At 44.9% G+C, this 26,547-nt stretch overlaps 3 non-coding genes and 2 pseudogenes across 3 annotated transcripts; 3 read left to right on the top strand and 2 right to left on the bottom strand.

Annotated features, from left to right (window-relative positions):
• Positions 1-3,222: 3,222 nt before the first annotated feature.
• LOC121865684 lies at positions 3,223-3,385 on the top strand. The gene has a single exon (XR_006088794.1). It is a non-coding gene; the product is annotated as a U1 spliceosomal RNA (small nuclear RNA).
• A 3,462-nt stretch (positions 3,386-6,847) lies between these two features.
• Positions 6,848-7,020, bottom strand: LOC121865685 (annotated as a pseudogene).
• A 4,319-nt stretch (positions 7,021-11,339) lies between these two features.
• LOC121865687 lies at positions 11,340-11,459 on the bottom strand (annotated as a pseudogene).
• Positions 11,460-18,555: 7,096 nt separating this feature from the next.
• LOC121865681 lies at positions 18,556-18,718 on the top strand. The gene has a single exon (XR_006088792.1). It is a non-coding gene; the product is annotated as a U1 spliceosomal RNA (small nuclear RNA).
• A 3,706-nt stretch (positions 18,719-22,424) lies between these two features.
• LOC121865683 lies at positions 22,425-22,540 on the top strand. Its single transcript, XR_006088793.1, has one exon. It is a non-coding gene; the product is annotated as a U5 spliceosomal RNA (small nuclear RNA).
• Positions 22,541-26,547: the final 4,007 nt, after the last annotated feature.

The raw sequence follows: 26,547 nt of genomic DNA, 5'->3' as shown, positions 1-26,547 counted from the left end.
ATACGGCTCAGCCTGCCCTCATTTTAGCTGAACTTGCACGGTTAGGGGTTAAAGGGAGACTTCTACAATGGATCGCCTCTTACCTCACTGGACGTCAGGCCCGGGTTCGCGTTGAAGGCTCTATGTCTCCTGTTCAAGAAATGAACCTCGGCACCCCTCAAGGTGGAGTCCTGAGTCCCACCTTGTTTAACACTCTCATGCACTCCATTGCATCACTCCCGTGGCCGACAGAAGTTGTCCACTCAGGATATGCCGACGATGTCCTCCTCCAAGCCCCTGACTACCTCAGCATGCAGAAAGCCCTTGATCTGGTCTCCAGAGAGTGTGATTCACTTGGTTTCCTTCTTTCAACTGCGAAAACAAAAGCCATGTGGCACGGTCGTGTTGTACCTCCACCCCTTTTCTTATCAGGAACGCCCTTGGACTGGGTTAATGAGACAAAATACCTGGGTGTGTATGTAACTCGCACACGTTGTCAGATCCCTGAAGTCCGCTATCTTCGAGACATATGTTTTCGGCGTCTCGCTCCCCTCTCTACCATGTGCAGGGGTTCCCTTGGTGCCAGCATCCCTGTACTTCTCACCATGTACAAGTCTTTTGTTCGTTCCTGTGTCGACTACGCCGCCCCTGCCCTCGTCAACATTAGTCGGACTGCTGTCAACCGTCTCGAAGTTATCCAGAGGAAAGCTGCTCGTATCATCCTTGGGGCTCCTCAGTGGACACGCTCTACTTCTCTATATAACGAACTTGGTCTTTCCCCCTTACAGGATCGTGTCCAGGAGTTTTACCTAAAAACTGCCGTTTCCATTCTACGGGATCCTAGGGGCAACTATGTCCAAACCAACTTGACTACTGCTGTTCGAGACCGACCTCCATCTAGAAGACAGTGGCGAGGGTCACTCATCCGAGCCCTTCAGGAACACGACCTCCTGCCTGATATTGTTGTCACCCCTGCTGTTGGTTCGTCTCCTTCTCCCTGGCTGGATTTTCAACCTGAAGTGATTGCCCTCGGTGGACCGCTCCCGAAATCCCAGGTGAACCCTGTTATTCTCTGCAAATACCACCTCTCCAGGATCGCTCACTGGTCCCCAGGTAGGGTCGTCCTCTACACTGATGGTTCTGTTGACCCCGCTACAGGTAGGGCCGGGGCTGGTGTCTACATCTCCCGTCCTCATGCCCCTGAGCCTATCAAACTGTCTCTCAGAGTTTCTGACGGGGCATCCTCCACTCAGGCTGAACTAATAGCCCTCCTTGCTGCCCTTCTCGCTGAGGAAGAAGCAGATGGTTTCTGCCCCTTGCTTGTCTGCTGCGATTCCAGGTCTGCTCTCGACGGGATCGCATTTGGATCTGGGGAAAATAAGGACCTCATCCTCCGAATACGAGGGTTAACATCCACACTTCAGGATGAAGGCCGTCCTGTGACATTCCTATGGATACCTAGTCATGTCGGTATCTTGGGGAATGAGGCAGCAGATGACCTTGCCAAGACTGGCTGCAACAAGGCCACACCTGACTACGTTGTTCCTCGAACACTCTTACAGATTAGGACCCAAATCCGCCGCAAACAGAGAGAAGCTCGGGAAGCAGCCATCCCCCTGGACTCCCCGCCCACATGGTACGATGTCCTCCGTAAACTTCCTGACTTCTCGTACGTCTACGGGAAAGGGTCGCGGAAGGGGGACGTGATTGCTGCCCGTATCATCATTGGGTATGACTTTGCTTGGGAGATTGGTATCCCCACATCCCCTGAGCAACGCTCTTGTGCGTTATGCAGAAGACCCGACAGCCGCACCCTTATTCACTACCTCCTAAGATGTCCCCACACACAACGCTTCCGTGACGCCTGCTGGACCACCACTCCACGACCCCCTGACGGAGACACGATGATTCTCCCAATACTGGCCAGATATTTTGTAAATAATATTAATTATGTGTTAAAGGAACATCCTTCCTTCCTTAGGCTTTAGTAAGCCCCTTTATAATATTTATACTGTATATACTTTTCACACTTGCCAGATGATTCTGGTGTCATTGTACAGGGGTACCTAGTGACAGCACTAGGATCCCGCTTCCTCTATCAAGGAATATACAATTGAAATTGAAAAATGAACATTTAAAATCTATAATAACAAAAGTCGTAATTATGTAACCAATTAATTTACTATTCTTTACACTTCATGGCTATGTTACCATTTACAATTTTCAGTTTTCCTTAATCACTATCATTAATGCCTTCTTCCTTTGTTTAGGAGCTCTTATTGACCAGTGTTAGTGAAGGAAGAAACTGGCATGTTTGAGGGGCAGACTGAAGAACACATTTACTGTACTTTCCCCACGTAGAGATACGCCCGTTGCCACTGTTTTTTTTACTATGGTACCACCCACAAACCCGCTGTTTTTATTTTATTTTATTTATTTTTTTTTTTACATAGTAACTGGAAAACTAATTTCCGAAAAATATAAATTGCACTAAAAATGAAAGTGCCTAAATGCGTGAGACGATTACTTTATGAACCTTGCATGCCAACCTTCATGAAAGAATGAAGCTCCGCCCAGAAAAGTAGTTCCTGAAGTATTTGTAAAATGATTACATAAGTATAGACATTTCTTGCATATAATTGAAGAAAATTTGGAATTGTATCAATTTCTAGTTTGGTTATTAGTCAATTTCCCAATAAAATGATACTGGGCTATATTGATCTTGTTACTATGCCAAAGAAAGTAGTTCCACAATGTTCAGTTTTATATTAGGAGGGATAGCCCTCACTAGATAGCAAGTTCCTCATAATTGATATTATAAGTAATACCCCAAACGACTTAATCGTGAGAGGGAGAAACTTAAGGTCAATTTGAGATAGAAGAAAACTTGGCTTACCTCTATACTTTAACAAACTTATCCTGGCAAATCAATCTAAAGATGGTGGTTGAGATACTATTAATTACTTTATTTTGGATCTAATTTGAAATCATCTTGATTTAGACACAAGAAAAACGCGAAAATAAATATCAATAGTTAACATTTTCTAGCCCAGTATGTTTGTAAATGAATAAAGTTTATAAAGCCAAACTTGTTTATTTCTATCACATGCTCTTATTTTTAATTTGGAAATTTTTATTTTAGCATACTACGAATTATAGAAAGAGTAATCATTTTATTTGTATGTAAAATGAGGTAAATAACATAAAAAAGAAGGTTAGGGTTCAGGATGATCATGTTCGTGCATACTTACCTGGCACAGGAGATACCGTGATCACGAAGGCGGTTTTCCCAGGGCGAGGCTCACCATTGCACTCCGGTGATGCTGACCCTTGCGATTAACCCAAATGTGGTTAACTCGGGTGTGCAATTTTTGTTAGCGGGGGACTGCGTTCGCGCTATCCCCCTTATACATATCATAAGGGACTCTAAACGAAATATAAAGTAAGGTGCAGCGAAGAATTTTTTTCTACGCTACTTTTACATGATTTGTATTTTGACAATTTTGTGTGAATGAAAAGATTTTCAAACTCTCCAATTGATGCCTAGTAACTCATAATACTGAAAGAAGTTTTTAATAGTCTGTTAGGAAAACGTGTTAATCTAAATTTTTTCCAGTATAATATCGAGACATTTTTTTGAGATTAAAAACTTTGATTGAGACAGAAAAAAGGAGTGTTATGTCCTCATGACACAATAGAGAACTTCAAAATATTAACTGTACTCATGTTGTGAAATGAGCCTGAACTTATCCTAATGTTATATCCAACGTTATCCTTGCCAGGTCCTAACACACCGTCTCACTTAAATGTATACTACGCGAACAGTAGAAGTATGAGAAACAAAATGGATGATATTAAGGCCTTGGTATGTACCGAAGAAATCGATATAATTGCATTCACTGAAACATGGATCAACCTAGACACACGTGAATTACCAGTCGAATACCAAATTGCGGGTTACAAACTGTTCCATACCGATAGGCAGACCAGGAAAGGAGGCGGAGTAGCAATCTATGTTAGGGATAATCTGAAGTGCGAAATAAATAAGGAAATAAAAACTGAGAGGAATACAGAAACAATTTGGATAGAATTAAGCGACGGTCGGGAAAAATTAATCACAGGGGTAATATATAGACCCCCCAATCTTGATAGCGTCAATGAGCGACTTATCTGGGATGAAATGCGCAGGGCTTCCATACACAACAAAGTCTGTATAGTAGGCGACTGTAACCTTGGCCAAATAGATTGGACTGTCCTTACGGGTAACTCAGAATCAGAGGATTTTCTCGAGACGATCCAGGACTGTTTCCTAAGTCAACATATAACCGAACCCACACGGGGTAATAATATACTGGATTTAGTTCTGACGAACAGAGAAAACCTCATTAGCAATGTCGAGGTAGGGAACGAACTTGCAAACAGAGATCACAAAGAAATTCGATTCCAGTTAGATTTTCAGGGCAGACGTAAGGAAAATTCCACTAAAGTACCAGATTTCAGAAGGGCAAACTTTGACAGTTTAAAGAGGCAGCTGAGAGAGGGGGTGTCGCGCTTGGCCGTGAACCTGACAGATGACACCGACCTGATAACGAGATCTGAGATTGCCGAGTTCCACGATAATTTAAATAGTGAGTTACTTAATGCACAAAGGCAGAACATACCATACAAAAAACTCAGATCAGACAACAATGACCCTAAATGGATAAATAATTATTTAAAGAACATCATTGGCCAAAGGAAGGCTATAGGTAGAAGGATAAATCGTGGCGAAATTCACCTCCGGGACTATTATAGGGTATTGGCGAGTAGAGTTAAAACCGAGATAAGGAAAGCAAAGAGGAATAATGAGGTAAGGATAGCAAGGGAGGCGAAGACAAACCCCAAAGGATTCTACCAAATGTATCAAACTAAAACACGAGAAAAGATTGGACCAATACGGTCAGACTCCGGCGAGCTCACTGATAACGACGGAGAAATGAGCAATAATTTGAATAAATATTTTTCAACAGTTTTCACCACCGAAAATCTAAACATGATACCCGAGGCACCGACTCTATTCAGAGATAGTGAAGAAAACAAATTAAGTGAGATAGTAGTGACTAGTAACGATGTTAGTAAGCAAATAGACAAACTAAAGCCTAATAAGTCACCTGGTCCCGATGAGATATTTGCCAGAGTATTAAAGGAATGTAAGGAAGAGCTTAGTATGCCCTTAGCAAAGTTGTTTAACATGTCCTTAAAAACAGGTGTAGTACCAGAATCCTGGAGGATAGCGAATGTAATACCGATTTTCAAGAAGGGGGATAGATCACTATCCTCTAACTACCGCCCAATCAGTCTAACATCAATAGTAGGCAAATTACTGGAAGCAATCATTTCAAACTCTATTCGAAATCACCTGGAGAAGCACCTGATTGATCAATGATTCCCAGCATGGCTTCACAAGCGGACGTTCTTGTCTAACTAATCTATTAACATTCTTTTCATCAGTTTTCGAATCGTGGACGAGGGCACAATTATGATGTGGTATATCTCGACTTTAGCAAAGCCTTCGACAGAGTCCCCACCATGACTAATTAGAAAGGTAGAAGCACATGGCATCAAAGGTAACATCCTTAAATGGATTAGGGCGTGGTTACAGGACAGGAAACAGCGAGTGAGCATTAACGGCACTAAGTCCCATTGGAGCAAGTCACAAGGGAGTTCCCCAAGGCTCAGTATTTGACCATTATTGTTTATTATATACATAAACGACATAGATATCGGCATAGACAGCAACATAAGTAAATTTGCTGATGACACTAAAATAGGACGTGTTATCAAATCTGACGAGGACTCGGCAAAACCACAGGAAGATCTAAACAAATTTTTCATGGTCTGAAAAATGGCAGATGAAATTCAAATGTGGACAAATGTAAAGTACTCAGTATAGGAGATGTAAACAGGGAAACCAGATACCAGATGAACAACGATGCCATAGAGAAATCCGACTGCGAGAGAGATTTAGGAGTAATGATAAGTAGGAACCTTAAGCCAAGTAAACAATGTGTTTTTGCTCGTAACAAGGCTAATAAAGTACTTGGGTTCATACAAAGGAGTGTTAGTTACAAGACTAGCGAGGTCATCCTAAAACTGTATCTTGCTCTTGTGAGACCACACCTGGATTACGCAGTTCAGTTCTGGTCACCGTATTACAGAATGGATATAGAATCCTTGGAAAGAATTCAGAGGAGGATGACAAGACTAATCCCAAGCATTAGGAACCTTGAGAAGAGACAGGTTAAAGCATCTTAATTTGCACTCCCTCGAGAGACGTAGAGCGAGGGGCGACCTGATAGAGGTGTATAAGTGGAAGGCAGGGCTAAACAAAGGGGACATTACAAAGGTACTCAAACTATCCAACCAGGAGCGAACTCGTAACAATGGTTTTAAATTAGGCAAATTTAGAGGCGTGAAATAGGTAAATACTGGTTTGGAAACAGAGTAGTGGATGAATGAAACAAGTTACCAAATATCATCATTAACTCGAATACGCTGAATTGCTTCAAACATAGGTTGGATGCTCATATGAGCAATTGGGGTTGGGTGTAAACGGGACTGCCCAGTATGGGCCAATAAGCCCGCTGCAGTTTCCTCCATTCTTATGTTCTTATCCATGTTTGTCACATCATACTCATGCATGTGTAACTCCGCATATTGTAACCTACCAAGGACCGAATAAACGGACAATTACATCCTGCTTTTTTGCAACCCAGAAAGAAGTCGCACCTGTGTCTGACCGTGACATATATACAGCGATTATAAGACATTATATGCCCATGGCCATCTTTAAATAAAATGTAATATATTTGCTTTAATTTCTCCCCATGGGGAGTGGACCGATCCCGGAGATACTGCAATACCGGGCCGTTCCGCGGCAAAGATGGAGCAAGCCCCTAGCACTTCGCCATGATCCAAAAATCAGTTTAATATCGAAGATCCCACATGGGGATCGTATCAGATATTAAGCTGATAAGAACAGATTTTATTTAAAAGAATGATACATTGTTTTTTATTTACAATAGTTTGGGTATTCCAGTAATTTGTGACAATTGGCTGACTATCTATTACATTTTATACATAGTGTTCCTATTCCACTAACTAGAACCTATTCTTTCTTCTATCTTGACTTTGGGTTTATTTCACCCTACATACTGTCTAGCCCCTGAGGTATGTTCTATATACATCATTCTCGACCAGCGAATGGCATCACTTACACATAGTTTCCTGAAGAGGCTTAGGTATCCCTTTGATGCCAGTCTCTTCATCAGCTTCTCGTTCTCCGGGTCGTATGCTCCCAGGGGTCCCACTATGAATGCAGCCACCTTCACCTGCTGGTATTGTCTTCTCATCTCTGCTGCCAGTTCTGCATACTTTTCTTCTTTCCTCAGTCTTGCTTCTTTAAATGCCTCTTGTCCATTCTCGAATGGGCAGGTGACGTCGATCAGGATCACTTCTCGGTTCTTTTCAATCACCAGGTCTGGACGTCAATTGTCTGCTGCTCCTGGTACTCGTTCATTTGCCGACATGACCTTCCAATGTCGACCTTCTGCGGCTTTTCGTCCTCTATCCACCAGGGCATTATGTCGCTTTTGCATGGCTCGAGAGTGTATCATGCAGTGGTTTACTACATGTGGGAGCGTTTCTTCTCTATTGCACCGACGACATCTCCGATCCCTATTCTGGCCTCGCTTCGCTCCATTGACGGGGAGTAGGTTCAGTCTTGCTCGGTGTATGAAACGCCAGTCTGCGAAGGTTGTATACGCTCCATTTCGAACAAAAGCTGATGATGCTCTCTCTTGTGCTACGAGCTTCATCACTTTCCCTTGGTCAGGCTTATTCTGCAGAATTTCATCTCTCATCTGTCGTCGCTGGCTCCGGATGGTTTTGGCTACCTTCCTTCTATCTTTTTCTTCAATGATGGAGTCCGTGCATTTTATCTTGATGTTGTCTCCTCCCTCTGCTATCCAGGAAACCCCCATTCGGCCTGAGGCACACCTGGCTCTAGACCAGATGGTTTGGTGGTCTCCTCCTCGCGTTTGCATCTCTCCCTGTGTTAAGTACATGCATGCGTCGGTCATGCTTGGCTCCTGTCGTGTTGTCATTGTTGCCACTCGCCGGCATTCTTCTCTGGCTATTTCCCTGACGTCAGGATCCGGTGACGTGAGTAATTTATATGAGGTATCCACCAGGAAAATGTCAGAGTCTTCTGCCGCGAGTGGGACACCACACGCTCCAGCTTTACTGCTTCCATACAGGTACTCATTCGACGCTATTGACGGTAGATGTAGCGTGTGTTTAAGCATTGTCTTCATTTCGTTGTCCAGGTGTGCCCAGTCTGTTTTCCTCAGTTGCCAAGTTCTCATTGCATGCACTCCTGCCGGGAACATGAATGTCTTGACTGCATCTATTCTCTGCCACGGTGCTAGCTTGCTTGTCAGTATTTTGGTCCCGAGTTGCATTAGTTCCTCTACTGTTTGGATGTTTGGCAGAAGATGGAACCCAACTGGTCGTCCCAAGAAGAGCGTTGCTTCGCCATCGCTCTTCCATTGGATGGGCGTTTCTCCCACGTAGAACTGTGTCTGGCGCATTCCTCGAGGTCTTCGTCCAGACAGGTGCAATGATGAGCTTTTGCTAGGATTTAGGTCCAGTCCCATCATACTGCATTGTTCTGTTGCTATGTAGAGGAGTTGCTGTAGATTATCTTGCTGTTTTGTAATGATGGTTATATCGTCTGCATATGCTAAGCATGGGTGCTTGTGCTGTTGGTCCAGTATCATTCCTTCGGCCGCGATTTTCCGCAACAGTGGTTCGACCGCTATATTGAACAGGAGACCACTTATTGGGCACCCCTGTTGCACACCGCATTGCACTGGTATCTCTTCTGTTTCTCCTTCCTTTGTTAGTATTCTTGTCGTCTTGCCACTGATGATGTCTCCTGCTACTGTTTCAAAATCCCGTCCCACCCCTATACGGTTGAGCGCTCTTTTAATGAGGTCCAGTGACACTGAGCCAAATGCATTGGTCAAGTCGAGTGCTGCTATGCAGGTATCGCCATTGTTCCGTCGTGCATCGTCCATGTGATGTTGAAGTATGTAGTTGTGTTCTATCACCCCATCACTTGGCATGAATCCTTTCTGTGCGGCGCACAGTACCTCGTTGTCAACGAGCCACCTTCTGAGTCGTGCTGTGAGGCATCCCGTGTACACCTTGTATATTGTGCGGCTCAGTGTTATAGGCCTCCAATTTGAAACGACTTCTGGGTTACCACCTTTTTTGGGGACAAGTATTGTTCTGTATCGTTTCCAGGAGACTGGTATTCTCTTGGCTCTGAGACACACGTTGAATATGGCTGCCATAACTCGGCAGCTTGGGTCAGCCTTTCTCCAGTTCTCATATGATATTCTGTCTTCACCTGGTGACGAATTCTCTGCTGCTGCTAGTTTTGTAAATACTTCCTTCTCTGTGAAGGGCTGCATTTCCATCTCTGGTCTGTCGTCTGGCGGTTCGGGAATGTGCTCCACGGTATTTAGGTCACAATCCTTTTCAACCATCATGTGTTGGAAGTGTTCCTCTATTCTCTCCTTGCTTATTTCACATCTTGCGCCGTTCCCATCGGCAATTAGCCGTATTGCTCGGCGACGGTTGTATTTGTACAGCCTCTGGATCTGTTTGCAATCATTGGCATCGGTGATTTTCCTGGTCGTGTTCTGTCCTTGAGAGATGTTTATCCTGTTTGCCGCTTGTATTGCTACCTCGATCTCAATCAGTACTTCTTCAAATCTTGCCCAGTCCGGGTTCCGCTGGATCTCATACACTGTGCCCAGAAACGGCTCCAGTATCCATGTCTCCTCAGCTTCATCTCGCTCTTCATTTGGTTCAGGAGTTATGCCAATCTGCTCCTGTATGTTGCCTTCACCACTTAGTGTTTGAGTTGCTTCACTTTGCGATAGTGGTGTAGGGGATTCACTGAGATTACTTTGGCTTCCTTCATTTGTTTCTTGACTTTGCATTATCTGTTCCCCTGTTTGGGTACTGTCTCCACCATGTTCTTCATCGGGGCTTAGAGGTGACAGTGGCATTCTTGGCATGTGCAAGAGGGGTGTCAGGTCCCCTGGGTGCTGTGATTCCTCTCTTGGTGAGGGTTCATTTTGGAGCAGCTGGCTCGGCGTTATCGACCTCAGTCGCGTTTCTTGATCGTCTGGGCTCAGTGGTGACACTGGTGTACTTCTCCCAGAGACGGGGCGTGGTGTCTCTGGTCCTTCCACTTCTCCATCCCTGGGTGGAGGTGTCCATCTGTGCCTTTCTCGTTGCCCTTGTGTTTCTCTTTGCTGCTGTTGCTCGTAATTCTGTGGCTGCTCCCTCTGCTCGTTATCCCTATTTTCCCCAACTTCCTGTGAGGGCTGGGCGCTTGCTGGATTGCCTTCAGCCTGTTGGTTCCCCTGTCGTTGCTCCGCCTGACGTTGGTTGTCTCTCCTCCTCCACTGCCTTACATGTGTTGCTACCTTGTGGTTATTCAATCCTCTCTTTGTTGGGGCAGAGTAGTGGCAGTATTGCACGTCGCACTGGAAACGAAAATGGGGAACCCTTTGCTCCTCCCTCATCTGCCTGTTGAGGATGCACGTGTGATTGCTTGGCCGGATAGTCAGTACCAGATAGCACCCTGCACACATGTTCATATATTCGTTGATTTTCTTGTTGTGGGCTTCCTTTAGATGTCGGACTAGTGATTGCTTGCAGCCAGACCACCCCGATGACGCACATTCCCATGGGCATCCCTGCGTCCTCTCTGTGCATTTGAAGGATGGTGGTGCAGGGAACCATATGGTCAGCATTCGGTTTCTTCTTTCCGGCTGTCGATCTCCTTCGTTTCTTCCCCTTGGCCCTTCGTCGTCCATCTTGCTTTACCCACACGAACACCCACACACACATGACAACCCCCTTACCAGGGTGTACCCGCACTATCACGGTATTCCTGGAGGATCGGCCGAGAGTTGTGTACCGACCTCCCTTTCGCCATCACAAACCCACTCGATCGCAAGGTGATGGTTTACCGGGGAGGGACTTTGGGACGAATACACTTCTATGAGTGCAGGTCCCTCAGCCAGTACGAAGTAAGGAAGTACAGAGAGGAGGGAATAGCCACGTATGAGAAGCACCCACGTGGGGTCCCGTGGGACCAGGTTTGGGGCTTTGCAGGCCCCCCCGGTATGTTTCCTCTCACTGCATGGTATTAGTAATAACCACAGCAATGGTGAAATACTGGGTTCCCTGCTCGCCACCTAAAACAACAAAGGAGTAACTCTGTTACTTTCACCCCCAGAACGTCCAAATCTGTGCTATTCCTTCTATGTAAAAAAGAACACTGATTATGTACTCTCCATTAAGCTGATAAGAACAGTTACTACACTTTGATCTTAGCCAAAATGCCGAGAAACGATGTCGATTGTTGTGTTGCAATCAAAGCAATGCACATTACACAATAACCTTACTTTAGTTTTAAATTGGTGCAACAAGAATTTATCTCGAGTTCTGTTTGCAGATAAACAGTCAAACTCCTTATGCATCAACACTAGTAATCTATAATAACAAAAACCGTAATTATATTACCAATTATTATACTATTCTTTACACTTCATTGTTATATTACCATTCAATTCAATTTCAATTTCAATTGTTTATTCCTTGATAGAGGAAGCGGGATCCTAGTGCTGTCACTAGGTACCCCTGTACAATGACACCAGAATCATCTGGCAAGTGTGAAAAGTATATACAGTATAAATATTATAAAGGGGCTTACTAAAGCCTAAGGAAGGAAGGATGTTCCTTTAACACATAATTAATATTATTTACAAAATATCTGGCCAGTATTGGGAGGATCATCGTGTCTCCGTCAGGGGGTCGTGGAGTGGTGGTCCAGCAGGCGTCACGGAAGCGTTGTGTGTGGGGACATCTTAGGAGGTAGTGAATAAGGGTGCGGCTGTCGGGTCTTCTGCATAACGCACAAGAGCGTTGCTCAGGGGATGTGGGGATACCAATCTCCCAAGCAAAGTCATACCCAATGATGATACGGGCAGCAATCACGTCCCCCTTCCGCGACCCTTTCCCGTAGACGTACGAGAAGTCAGGAAGTTTACGGAGGACATCGTACCATGTGGGCGGGGAGTCCAGGGGGATGGCTGCTTCCCGAGCTTCTCTCTGTTTGCGGCGGATTTGGGTCCTAATCTGTAAGAGTGTTCGAGGAACAACGTAGTCAGGTGTGGCCTTGTTGCAGCCAGTCTTGGCAAGGTCATCTGCTGCCTCATTCCCCAAGATACCGACATGACTAGGTATCCATAGGAATGTCACAGGACGGCCTTCATCCTGAAGTGTGGATGTTAACCCTCGTATTCGGAGGATGAGGTCCTTATTTTCCCCAGATCCAAATGCGATCCCGTCGAGAGCAGACCTGGAATCGCAGCAGACAAGCAAGGGGCAGAAACCATCTGCTTCTTCCTCAGCGAGAAGGGCAGCAAGGAGGGCTATTAGTTCAGCCTGAGTGGAGGATGCCCCGTCAGAAACTCTGAGAGACAGTTTGATAGGCTCAGGGGCATGAGGACGGGAGATGTAGACACCAGCCCCGGCCCTACCTGTAGCGGGGTCAACAGAACCATCAGTGTAGAGGACGACCCTACCTGGGGACCAGTGAGCGATCCTGGAGAGGTGGTATTTGCAGAGAATAACAGGGTTCACCTGGGATTTCGGGAGCGGTCCACCGAGGGCAATCACTTCAGGTTGAAAATCCAGCCAGGGAGAAGGAGACGAACCAACAGCAGGGGTGACAACAATATCAGGCAGGAGGTCGTGTTCCTGAAGGGCTCGGATGAGTGACCCTCGCCACTGTCTTCTAGATGGAGGTCGGTCTCGGACAGCAGGAGTCAAGTTGGTTTGGACATAGTTGCCCCGAGGATCCCGTAGAATGGAAACGGCAGTTTTTAGGTAAAACTCCTGGACACGATCCTGTAAGGGGGAAAGACCAAGTTCGGTATATAGAGAAGTAGAGCGTGTCCACTGAGGAGCCCCAAGGATGATACGAGCAGCTTTCCTCTGGATAACTTCGAGACGGTTGACAGCAGTCCGACTAATGTTGACGAGGGCAGGGGCGGCGTAGTCGACACAGGAACGGACAAAAGACTTGTACATGGTGAGAAGTACAGGGATGCTGGCACCAAGGGAACCCCTGCACATGGTAGAGAGGGGAGCGAGACGCCGAAAACATATGTCTCAAAGATAGCGGACTTCAGGGATCTGACAACGTGTGCGAGTTACATACACACCCAGGTATTTTGTCTCATTAACCCAGTCCAAGGGCGTTCCTGATAAGAAAAGGGGTGGAGGTACAACACGACCGTGCCACATGGCTTTTGTTTTCGCAGTTGAAAGAAGGAAACCAAGTGAATCACACTCTCTGGAGACCAGATCAAGGGCTTCCTGCATGCTGAGGTAGTCAGGGGCTTGGAGGAGGACATCGTCGGCATATCCTGAGTGGACAACTTCTGTCGGCCACGGGAGTGATGCAATGGAGTGCATGAGAGTGTTAAACAAGGTGGGACTCAGGACTCCACCTTGAGGGGTGCCGAGGTTCATTTCTTGAACAGGAGACATAGAGCCTTCAACGCGAACCCGGGCCTGACGTCCAGTGAGGTAAGAGGCGATCCATTGTAGAAGTCTCCCTTTAACCCCTAACCGTGCAAGTTCAGCTAAAATGAGGGCAGGCTGAGCCGTATCAAAGGCTCCCTTGATATCAAGGAAGACGGAGACGAGGGCAGTCTGATTGCAATAAAAGGAAGCAATGGAGTGTGCTGTGCTGCGATGTTGAATGAAACCATTGAGGGAGTTGTGGAAGCCGCCTATGGTGTGAAGAAGGCGACAATGGAGTATCTTCTCCATCATCTTGCAAACACAGGAGGTAAGACTAATGGGTCGATATTTCCCAGGATCTCCCGGCTTAGGGATGGGGATAATAGTGGCATTTTTCCAGTTGGACGGGAGAACCCCATGTTCATAAGACATATTGTAGAGAGCAAGCAAGGGGCCGTTAAGAATATTAGTACAGGCGTTGAGGACGGAGTAGGTTATCTGATCATCCCCAGGAGAGGTGTCTTTTCTAGAGCGACGAGCACTGTCAAGCTCGAACTGTGTGATGGGATGATCAGTGGGGGCAGGGGAGGTAAGAGCAGCACGAACAACAGGCTCAGACGCATCGATGCGGGCCTGCACTGCCTCCTGCATTGGATCTGGAAGTGCCTCTGGGGAGGAAGCTCGTGCCCAGTCCTCCATTAAAGAGCAGGCAAGGGAGGCGGGATCAGGGTGGGGAGGAGGCCTCCGTCGAGTACCCCGTATAGCATTAATCCGATTCCATACATAAGAGGGTGACGACTGGAACGATAGAGACCCCGTGAAGGATAGCCAGTCCGCCTCACGTATCCGACGGCGCTCCTGAGTTGCAAAGGAGCACCAATTTTTGAAGTCTTCCCAGTCCTCTGGAGACCGAGACCTCCGTATGGCAGAGTGGAGATCACGGGTTACCTGCCGGAGATGTCTCATGGCAGGGATACGATACCAGTAGTTGGTGGCACTTCTGGGGTGACGGGGAGGGCGTGGAGGGGTAGCGCGATTGACAGAGTCATACACGGCATCAACAAAATCAGCGCTGTAAGAGTCAAGGGACTGAGGGACAACATAGGAATCCGCCCAGGTAGAAAGGTATTGGGTAAAGGAAGGAACAGCATCTTGTGTGAGACGAAGGCGAGGGGATCGATAAGGAGTTGATGTCGGGGCAGAGAAGGAGAGCCTGAGATGGGTAGTAACGGCAAGATGGTCACTATACAGAGCAGGCTCGGTGCAGACGGTAGGATGAAAGGAAGTATGACCGTTCAATAGTAAGCCAACATCAAGGAAACTATGGGGGAGGCGAGTAGGATCGTCAGGACAAAGAAAGCGAACATCATCATCCCCATTAAGAAACTGTGAGAGATGTGATCCATTAAGGGTACATGGAGTGGGATGATCCGGAGTAAGAGTGGGATGGCGGGCATTAAAGTCGCCAAGAACAATAGTGGGAACCCCATCATGGAGGTCGTGAAGAACCTGGGGGTCCAGAGAATTACTCTTGAAATGAACATTGACTACACGAAGGGTCCGGTCACCAAGAGTAAGGGAGACAGAAAGTAATTCAGACGGGGGTCCATGTGAGTCAGGTGAAGGGAGACGAACAGATGGAATGGTGTTACGCACAAGGGTGAGGAGGCCACGAGCCTGCCCACGGTACCGAGGCAGGGTGTAAACAGAATAGCCAGAGAGGCGGAGTGGAGTAACATCGTCTGTGATGGTTTCCTGAAGTAGAGCAACATCTACTTGATGGGAGAGCACAAACTGGGCGAGGTCTGTCCGGCGAGGTCTAAGTCCCTGGATGTTCCATTGTAAGAAGAGGAGGGAACGGCCTCCGGTGTGAGATGAGTCGGAGGGGCTAGACAGGGCTCCAGAGGAGGTACCAAATTCTGTTGAGAGAAATGGAGAGGGAGGAGTGGGAGAGCGAGGGATGGATCCTCCATCTCGGGAGATGGAAGGAGGCGGGTCATCAGGGCTTGCAAAGCGCGCCCCTGTTGGGTCAGGGTGTCCAGAATGAGTTGTTGTTGCTTCTGCAATGTCGCAATTGTTTTCACAAACAAGTCGAGTTGGGTTGAGAGAAGGTTGATTTGCTTGGAGTGGCGATCCAGACGGAGAGTGATTGTTTCCATAGAACCAACTTGGTGTACCTGTGCATGAGCTGGAGGTGGCGGCGAGGATTGCCGAGGGCCCGACTGGGCATGTGGTGGTGGTAGCGACGGAGAGGGACGGTGAGGGTTCAGTTGAGTAAGAGGTGGTGGTGCTGGTGAGAGACAGCGGGGGTCCGGGTGGGCAGGAGATGGTGGTGACTGTGTGGCAGGGCCGGCAACGACCTTGTTCCAAGAACGGTAGGGAGAGGGAGGGAGGGGAGAAAGGATGGGTGGTAGGGGTGATGGAGGGGGTGGTAGAGGAGAGGAGATCAATGGGAAATCCTTGGTGGATGGAAGAGGCGGTGGTGGATAGGATTGAGGTTTGGTTGACAGGGGCTTCGTCAGAGACGAGGGCGGTGGTACAAGGTAAGTTTTCCCCGGGCGAGTGCCAGGACGCTGTGGGCAATTGGCATTCCAGGCGTGGTGACTGCCATGGCAATTGACGCACCGTGGAATAACTGGGATTTTGTTCTGAATTTTCGATTTGCATTCCACTGTGTCGTGAGGACCTGCACAGAAACCGCAGGCGACCATCCTCGTGCACTCCCAGGTGCGGTGTTTCCACGATTGGCAACGACCACAGATTTTCGGGGTTCCGATAAATCGGTCGAGAGGACAGTTGTGAATTGGTCCTACATTCACCTTCGGGGGGAGGGGGCCCACCCACCAGCCGATGAGTTCGTTGGATGGATGTTTGGAGACCGGGTTGATGCGGCGCTCCATGTCCAGTAGTTGTGGGAGAAGAGGGCGAAGATCGTCGATAGGGATCTCCCAGGGTACGTGGCGAACCATTACCTTGGTACGACGAGTTTCTGGGGTGATGATGGTGAACTTCAGCATCACCTCCCCCTGGGGAGCAGGAAAGCCCACCTGAGTGAGCAGGCGTACCGTCTCGTCCATTTGTGTGGTGACTATCACGGCTGTGGGACCTCGGCGGAGGCGAAGTGTTGAGTCCTGAAGTGGAGAGCAGTGACGGAAGAACCAGGTCGTCCGTGTGCTCAGAGGCAAGTCCCGAGGGAAGGCGAGACGACGAAGGCGCGACGGGGCAGGGAGACAAAGGGAATCCCCTATGTCCATCGTCGGCGGAGGGTCGGTCATTGAGCCACATGTAGGCTCACTTGGGGACCCTGATGACAGGAGTCCACCCTCTACAGCCCCAGAAGGGGTGCAAGGGGGAGCCGTGGCCCCTGCTGGAGACCCTGACTTCTGAGGTTTCTGCTTCTTCTTTGACGTGTCTTCAAGAAGAAAGTCGTCAGCATCACTGTCACCTACTGCCGCCGTTTCCAACGAACGGGAGCGTTTAACGGCGGGCATAGGACACGTTGGCAACACTGCAGTCAGGTGGAGTGGTAATGACGTCACACTATCACACTGCGCATGCGCAAACTTGAAAACTTTGCTCAGAGGGATCGGGTGGTAGGACCAGATGTTTTATCCCCAAAAAATGACAAAGTCCAAAAGTAACAAAAAAATATATGCCACTGTGCTGATAACTGGGTCTTACTGTAGTTGTCTACACAGGCTGGGATTGGTAGACTCTCTGAATTCGTCAGAAATACGAATTTTAAGGAGCAGTCTCTTACAGCCTTTGTTGACACTACGCACGCATGCGCGTTTTTTTTTTTTATATTACCATTTACAATTTTTAGTTTTCCTTAATCTTAAAAAAAAATCACTTTTGTTCGTTATTTCTTTCTTTCATTCTTTCTTTCTTTTTTCTTTATGAACATTATTGACCAGTGTTAGTGAAGGAAGAAACTGGCATGTTTGAGGGACAGACTGAAGGACGCATACCCTACACTGTACTTTCCCCATGAAGAGATACGCCGGTTGCCAATGTTTTTTAACTATGATACCAACAATACACCCGCTGTTTTTGTTATTTTATTTTTTACATAGAAGCTGGAAAACTAATTTCCGTTGCATTATGAAAAGTATAAATTGCACTAAAAATGATAGTGCCTAAATGATTGAGACAATTACTTTATGAACCGTGTATGCCAACCTTCATGAAAAAATGAAGCTCCGCCCAGAGAAGTAGTTCCTGAAGTATTTGTAAAATGCTTACACAAGTATAAATATTTATTGCATATAATTGTAGAAAATTTGGAATTGTATCAATTTCTAGTTTGGTTATTAGTCAATTTTCCAATAAAATGATTCTGGGCTATATTGATCTCATTACTATGCCAAATAAAGTATTTCCACAATGTTCAGTTTTATATTAGGAGGGATAGCCCTCACTGGATAGCAAGTTCCTCATAATTAATAGATAAAGTACATAAGCAATATCCCAAACGACTTAATTGTGAGAGGAAGAAACTTCAGGATCAATTTGCTACAGAAGAAAACTTGGCTTACCTCTATACAAACTTATCCTGGCAAATCAATCTAAAGTTGATGGTTGAGATACTATTAATTACTTTATTTTGGATCTAATGGGAAATCATATTGAATTAGACACAAGAAAAACGCGAAAAAATTATCAATAGTTACAATTTTCTAACCCAGTATTTTTGTGTTTTGATGGAAATGAATAGTTTATAAAGCCAAACTTGTTTATTTCCATCATATGCCTCTCACTTTTAATGTGACAATTTTTATTTTAGCATATTACGAATTATATAAAAAGTTATCATATAATTGGTTTATAAATTTAAATAAATAACATAAGAGAGATGGTTCAGCACAATGATAGTCAGTCAAGTTAGGTTAGGGTTTAGGATGAACAATTCAGGGCATACTTACCTGGCACAGGAGATACCGTGATCACGAAGGCGGTTTTCCCAGGGCGAGGCTCACCATTGCACTCCGGTGATGCTGACCCTTGCGATTAACCCAAATGTGGTTAACTCGAGTGCACAATTTTTGTTTGCGGGGGACTGCGTTCGCGCTATCCCCCTTACACAATTCATAAGGGATTACATAAGAAATATAAGGTACAACGGCGTACTTTTACAGCTTAACAAGGTCTCTGTTAATAAATAGTACTTGATTTATGCTTAAGGTCAGCAAAGAATTTTTTTTCTACGCTACTTTTATATGATTTATATTTTGACAATTACGTGTGAATGAAAGATTTTCAAACTCTCTAATTGATGCCTAGTAACTCATAATATTGAAAGAAGTTGGGTTTTTTTTAATAGTCTGTATCACACTCGACAGTCACTCACTGTCACAGCAATGAAAGAAATCTATCATGATCTTGTTTACCAACACCTGATACACTGTCACACAGTATGGGGGGGGGGGCCTCTAGCTCTTCAAAAACATAATCTCTGGTTACTGCACAAAAGAGAGTTGTACGGACAATGACCTACTTGAAAAAAAAACAGATCACACAAATAAAAAATTAGCTATATTGAAAATTTTTAAATTCGAAGATGTTAACACCTACTGCTGTGCCCCTTTGTTTACAAATCTATCAATCACTTTTCATTCGCCTCTACCGCCGTGGACTTCCCCGAGTGTTGATGTTGTCGTCCACACCTTCCCTGGTCGTAAATCCACCCAACTGCGGTATATGCTCAAACTTAACTGCCTTGAGCAGATTAATGATGTCGCCTCCTCTCTTAAGACCTCCCACCCTCCTATCATCGTCTACTGTGATGGGTCTGTTACCACGCTGGGCAGCGCTGGGGCAGCTGTGTGGATTCCTGAGCGCCAGGCCTGCAGGAAAATCAGGGTCCACGACTGGGCCTCCTCCACTGATGCTGAAAGCATAGCCATCCTCGCGGGCATTCATGAGGTGGCGACCTACTGTATGCTCGCACTGAACGCTGGAACCTCCTTATAATCAGTGACAGCACTTCGGCGCTAGCGAGGCTCAAATTAGCCTCCCCCTCCTCCCCTGCCGCCCAACACACCCTAGCCGCCGTCGCCGGGCTAGAACAAACTGATGACATCCGTGTCAAGTTTATTTAGATCCCGTCACTTATAGGAATAACTGCCTGTGACACTGTAGGTCGGCTTGCCAAAGAAGCTACACAAGAAGATATTGAAGCCGCTCTCGCCCTCTCCTTGAGTCATCTCAAATCTCGCATACACGCCACACAACGAGAGGCATTCGATGAAAATTGGACACACCTGAAGCAACGGGGTAGCGTCACACTATGCCACTATGACGCTGTAACCAGTGACGACAACCGCCACTACAAAGAGTATCAATCCCTGACTCGATCTCAACAGATTATGTACATGAGACTGCACCTAGGGTACAGGTACCTATGGGAGTACATTGGCAACCCTGAGCCTGGCCGCACTGTTTGTAAACTTTGTGGCCAACCCGACTCTCACACCCTCTCTCACTACATCCTCACGTGCCCTATGACCACCTCCTACAGGTCCCTAGCTGTTACCAACACCTCTTCCCTCCCTGACCAGATATCCCTCCTCCTAGTGACAGGCCTGGCACTTGACATTATTAGGGACCTGCCACGCTTTGCCATAAACAGATGAAATGTACCGGGAACTTTCCCCCCACGCACTCATCATTCTCTCACTTTATGTAACTTGACAAAACCTATGACCCTTCAGGCTTTTACCCCCTTAATGCACGAGTCATAAAGGCAAGTATGAACTTTGCATACTTCCCAGATGGGCGCTGTAAATGCTTCTGCGCTTCACCTTGCACAGGATGTAAGGGGGTGCCCAATAAACTATCCCCCTCGGGGGCAAATCTGAATCTATCAATCACTTGCTTGACAATAATTATTTCCAGTTCCAGTATAATCAGAGATACAACTTAAGGCACCCAGAGCTACTCCTCCATAAAATATCACGGTGTGAAGGTGTGGAACAACTTACCCCCACACATCCGAGCAAAGCCTACGCTCCCTTCCTTTAAATCATCTCTTAAAAAAAATCTATTGTCTAAGTATTAATATTTCTTGTAACACCTACTATATTTACAGTACCTGCTTTTATTGTACCATCAAAACCGTTTTATCGGAAATTATCATGAAAATAGATAAGTAATTACCATTGCAATAAACATAATTGCCAACGAGACATAATCATGTTCTGTCCTCTTGTTCAACCTTATTACTGTACAACCCAATTGTAGTTGGGTAGGAGACGCTAATTTTCAGCAAATCAGCTCAGCTGGGGCGCCTGTGGGTAGAGCTGTACCGCTCTTGCCTCGCAAGCCAGTTGTCACGGGTTCGATTCCCGGGTCGGTGGAAATTTGTTCCGACACACTTGCCAGCTTCCCTTGGTCCTTGTTCACCTGGCAGCAAAGTAGGTACCTGCTATAAATCGAAAGTTGCGAATTCGTATTCAGGGAAAGTTGTTTGAGCTTCCAATAACTTGCTTTGACATAAACCACTAACTCTTCAGGCTTCTACGCCCTTGACTCTTCAGGCTTCTACGCCCTTAACTCATGAGACATATTCCTCCTACACCGTCTTCCACCTTCTTGAGCCAATGGCTCTCTTCTCTCCATCCCCCTGTAAACATGGATGTAAGGGGGTGTCCAATAAAAAAAACAAAAAAAAACAGCTCAGCTGCGCCTTTCGCGTCACACTTAGAGGTCACGGTGATTGGCTAAGATGTAGGCACATAGGCAGGCTCTTTTTGGTGTAATATGCCTCTATAATGGCTTTTTGGCAGGAATATTGTCTAAACTAGATTCTCATAGATTTTCTCTAAAACATGACAATTTACATGGCACTGTTACAGAAGCATTTTTTCCTATGTTTTTTTGTTTTTTTTTACGTTATCAAACTTGACTTGAAGCCTGTAGATAAGGATGAAGGGCTAATATTTGTTGCTGGGTTTTTGTTGGAAGTACTTTGGAAGTATTGGGGCGGGGGGGGGGGTTAGGTGGACGTAAATGAGGGGAAAGTTTGAAGGAAATTAGGAGAGTAAAAGTATCCGGGCTCAACTAGACATGCTGTATTTTAAAATTCTTTATTGATCTTTTATACTAATAATTTAAGTTGTAGCTCGCTAGCTTTTGACTTTTCTTCTCGTTCATGTTTTGATATAACAGTAGATAGTATTTCAAGCGCTATAATAATTATTTAATGTTTTTTTTTTTTTTTTTTTTTAAGATTTATTGGACTGCTACTCCTGCGGACCTGAAGTTACCAGTTTCATACAGGCGTAATAGTGGTAGGTAGACATGAGAGACCGGTGGTTATCACCATTGAAATAACTTATATTACATAAGAATAAAAGCATTTCTATAATCAAGATCCAGGTTTATTTTCATTATATTAGATTACTATTAATTATGACTAAACGGTTGCACAATGAGGGCCATATTATAAAACAGAACATTTATGAACTAAGTTATGCCCTTAAAGACCTTAGTTGAAGCGCAGTCATAACATTGTAACAATAACATTCTCGTTGATTTGCTATATTTGTTCAGATTTAAAGGAATTATGTAAATTAAATCCTCTTAAAGAAAATCCACATTAAGTAATACCACTTTTGACTGCCAATCACGGTAGTCTTAAATGTTACGAAGGACTTGTAAATCTTATTTTAAAACTCTTCTAGACACTGGACAATAAAACCTTTAATGTCTTTCTTGACTGGAACTACAACTCCATGTATGTTATAAGTTAATGTTTGTTGGGGTCTTGAACAACTTTGCGACCATAGCTCTGGTTTCCCTTCAGAACGCATAAATCTTTCGCCTTTTACTAAAGATTTCCGTGGGGGGGAACAACTCAATGAGTCTTAATTAATTTTTTCTTAGCCCATTCACATGGGCTCACAAAACTAATTCAAATTAGCTGAAAAGAATCATACAATGTCGTAATCAAGTGTATGTGATCTAATGTAGTAAAAAAAAAAAAATCTATTCACATATACAACGTCCTGGATGGAACAATTATCCCGACTATTACATATCTAAATCAGGTTGGGAGAATACAGATCTGTCATAAAATTAATTTCATGCACTTATTAAAAATTGCTCTAGACATCAAACAAACCAAGGGTACCTAGGGACAGCACTAGGATCCCGCTTCCTCTATCAAGAAATAAAAAATATTGAAATTGAATTGAAATCTGTAAACCTTTTGAGTTCCCTACTTGAAATATTTGTTCTCTAACCACTTCGGGAGAACGGAGTCCTCCGGAGAGACTCAGGTATTCCAAAATACCGCACAGGGTGTTCATGAAATTTGAATTGGTGAGAGAACACCCTTACTTTGCGTCAACTTAGAGATGTCTGATTACAGATGAAGCGTTCAAGATCCTTTGTGACTGATGTTGAAAGCTTCTATTGTATTTACTGTTAGTGAAATTGTCAATATAAGTCAGGGTAGAATCTACTTTAAGAATGAGGTATCATTGACGTCATCCCTAGAGATGCCAGTAATTGTTAACTGTGGCTGAAGTCACCCCCTTTTCATATATGAACATCACAGAATCTGATGTTCATGGTGAAATTGTTGTAAGGGTGTTAATTAAGAAATTAATTAATTATCCTGAAGGGGACTCTCACGCCACGTATCTCTGAAAATCTAACGGGTGTAACCTAATACTACTTGTCTAACGCTCCGGAACGTTCACCAGGGACTGCCATCTTGAACCTTGAAATCAATTTAATTCTGTTCTTCGATAGCTCAGTCACAGCGAGGTTTGAAAAAAGGATCTTAGGAAAGTAAAATGAGTTCGTAGTCTCATTTTCACGTAGTTGATTGATACGTTTATTGAGATAAAAAAAATACATCTCAAAGGGATGAAGTGACTTAAGTCATCCGCCACCCCAGTCCAGGAATGTCCCTCTCAGGACTCACATAAATCCCTAATACAGATATATCTTGTATAGTACATAGTTATATTCCAGATGCAAAATTTCTATATTTCTTGAATATTTCATCTACTTTCCTATTTTTAAGCATCCATTCTATTTGCTTGGAGACATTATTTATCTGGGCATTTCTATATACATTAAGAAATGGGCATCCCATGTGGCAGGGTATGGGACCTGGATGTTCTACAAACTCTACATTCCATATCCCGTTCACTTCTCTCGGCTCCAAGTTCCTAGTAATATTTATACCCTAATCTTAACCTCATACACACCGAATCTTTCCACCTGCTCCTATCTTTCCTATTTGTAAAATTTGTGTTCATGAGAACATGATAGTAATGTTTCATTGTTTCACTTTTCTCATATATTTCATTCCTTTTTAAATTATCTTCTATTGATTGTATTTTCCGCAATTTGCTCATAATTTTTTCAAAGTTTTAATACATATTATGTCAATCTCGGCCTTTTCCGTGACTCTTTTTGCTATTATATCTACTGCTTCATTAAGACCAATCCCCACATGTGAAGGGGCCCATACAAATCGAAAACTATGGCCTTTTTTCCTTATTGTATTTACAATTTTTCTACATAAACCAATAATGTGTTCAAAGACTGAACTCCCGCTGCTCAAAGAATCTAAAGCTGCCCTACTATCAACAAAAAAATATATATCTTTATTCCTCTTTACAACATTTTCTAATCCTACTAACAATGCATATAACTCGGCTTGTGTTGATGATCTAAAATTGCTCGGCCGTTGTCCAATTTTCGTGTCATCAGTACCTTGTTCTGTGTACTGGTTTATAAGGATCCCACACCCTGCCCTGCCACTTGACACAACTGAACCGTCACAATATACATGCAAGGTGTTTATTTTAGGCAAATTACTAATCTTATTCCCATAAACCACTTGCAAGTACAGTATTTTAAGTAAAAGATTGAACTTGAGAAACTTTGGATTGAAATATACTGTACTGTTTTATATTACGTTAAAATAATGATATTCTTTCAGTAAAATCCCCAGACAGGTTTACAATTCATTTCGGTAATGGTGGAGCACACGCTTAGCTCCAGATGGATTTTATGAAATAGCACCAAAACTTCTATTTACATGATCATAACACGAAAATGGAAACACTGCGCAGATGATGATAATGATATGGAGAGAAGTGAGCCGTTTGCTCAACAACAACAGAAGATCGCGGAAAGGTGTTATCACTACCAGAGACACGACCTTCCTCAAACCAAAACTGACGAAGAAACGCTATATACTCCAAGAGGACTCCCGGTGCTCACCTTAACCGCGGAGCCGGGAACATTTCACCAGGGGGAGCGCAGTAGTACTTCCGAGCATCAAGCTCGCTCACCGAAACCACTAACGTTGATGAAGGACCAAAAGGACGACCTGCCGAGGTCCGAGGGCTGGGTGAGAGAACTGTTAGAAAATATGAGGTTCTCCCAAAGGCCGACGCCGAAGTTCAGCGGAGGAACTTGTGGTGAATACTGGAAGCTCAAGGAACCCTTCCAGCGACACGTTGGGATGCCGCAGATACTTGATGCTTTGAAATTAGAGACACTCTTCGTCGATTATGCCAGCTCCGCTAAGGACGCTCTGCGAGGATGCCTGCAAATACAAAATCCCAAAGCATGGTACAATGAAGCACCCACGTGGGGTCCCGGGTTACCTTTCCGGTTCCGGGACCAGGTTTTGGGGTACCCCCGGTATGTTTCCTCTCACTGCATGGTCTTAGTAATAACCACAGCAATGGAGAAATACCGGGTTCCCTGCCCGCCTCCTAAAATATAGTATAGTCAACTCTCATTCTTTCACCTCTTAGAAAGTCCAAATCTGTGTTCTTTCTTCTATGTAAAAAGGACACTGAGTATGTACTCCCCGTTAAGCTGATAAGAACAGATACTACACTTTGATCTTAGCCAAAAGGCATCCTGTTGGTTCCGCTGTCCTTGCTCCACCTGACGTTGATTGTCTCTCCTCCTCCTCCTCCATTGTCGGACATGTCTGGCTACTTTGTGGTTGATCAAGCCTCTCTTTGTTGGGGCAGTATTGCACATCACACTGGAATCGAAAATGGCAAACCCTTTGCTCCTCCCTCATCTGCCTCTGGACGATACATTCGTGATTGCCTGGCCGGGAATTCAGTACAAGATGGCATCCAGCACACAGCTCAGCCAAAAGGCCGAGAAGCAGGTCCCGCAACTAGTACTAAGTATGGAAGTAGCAAAAGAGAGAAATAAGAATATATTTTATTTAAAAGAATGATACAGAGTTTTTTATTTACAATAGTTTGGGTATTCCAGTTATTTGTGACCATTGGCTGACTATCTATTTCATTTTATACATAGTGTTCCTATTAAACTAACTAGAACCTATTCTTTCTTCTATCTTGACTTTGGGTTTATTTCACCCTACATACTGTCTAGCACCTGAGGTATGTTCTATATAAATCATTCTCGACCAGCGAATGGCATCACTTACACACAGTTTCCTGAAGAGGCGCAGGTATCCCTTTGATGCCAGTCGCCTCATCAGCTTCTCATTCTCCGGGTCGTATGCTCCCAGGGGTCCCACTATGAATGCAGCCACCTTCACCTGCTGGTATTGTCTTCTCATCTCTGCTGCCAGTTCTGCATACTTTTCTTCTTTCCTCAGTCTTGCTTCTTTAAATGCCTCTTGTCCATTCTCGAATGGGCAGGTGACGTCGATCAGGATCACTTCTCGGTTCTTTTCAATCACCAGGTCTGGACGTCCATTGTCTGGTGCTCCTAGTACTCGTTCATTTGCCGACATGATCTTCCAATGTCGACCTTCTGCGGCTTTTCGTACTCTATCCACCAGGGCATTATGTCGCTTTTGCATGGCTCGAGCGTGTATCATGCAGTGGTTTACTACATGTGAGAGCGTTTCTTCTCTATTGCACCGACGACATCTCCGATCCC

Source organism: Homarus americanus, unplaced genomic scaffold, assembly GCF_018991925.1.
Source record: "Homarus americanus isolate GMGI-L3 unplaced genomic scaffold, GMGI_Hamer_2.0 scaffold55490, whole genome shotgun sequence".
Taxonomy (NCBI): domain Eukaryota; kingdom Metazoa; phylum Arthropoda; class Malacostraca; order Decapoda; family Nephropidae; genus Homarus; species Homarus americanus.
Note: the sequence above shows the minus strand (reverse complement) of the source record. Positions and strands in the feature narration are given on the sequence as shown.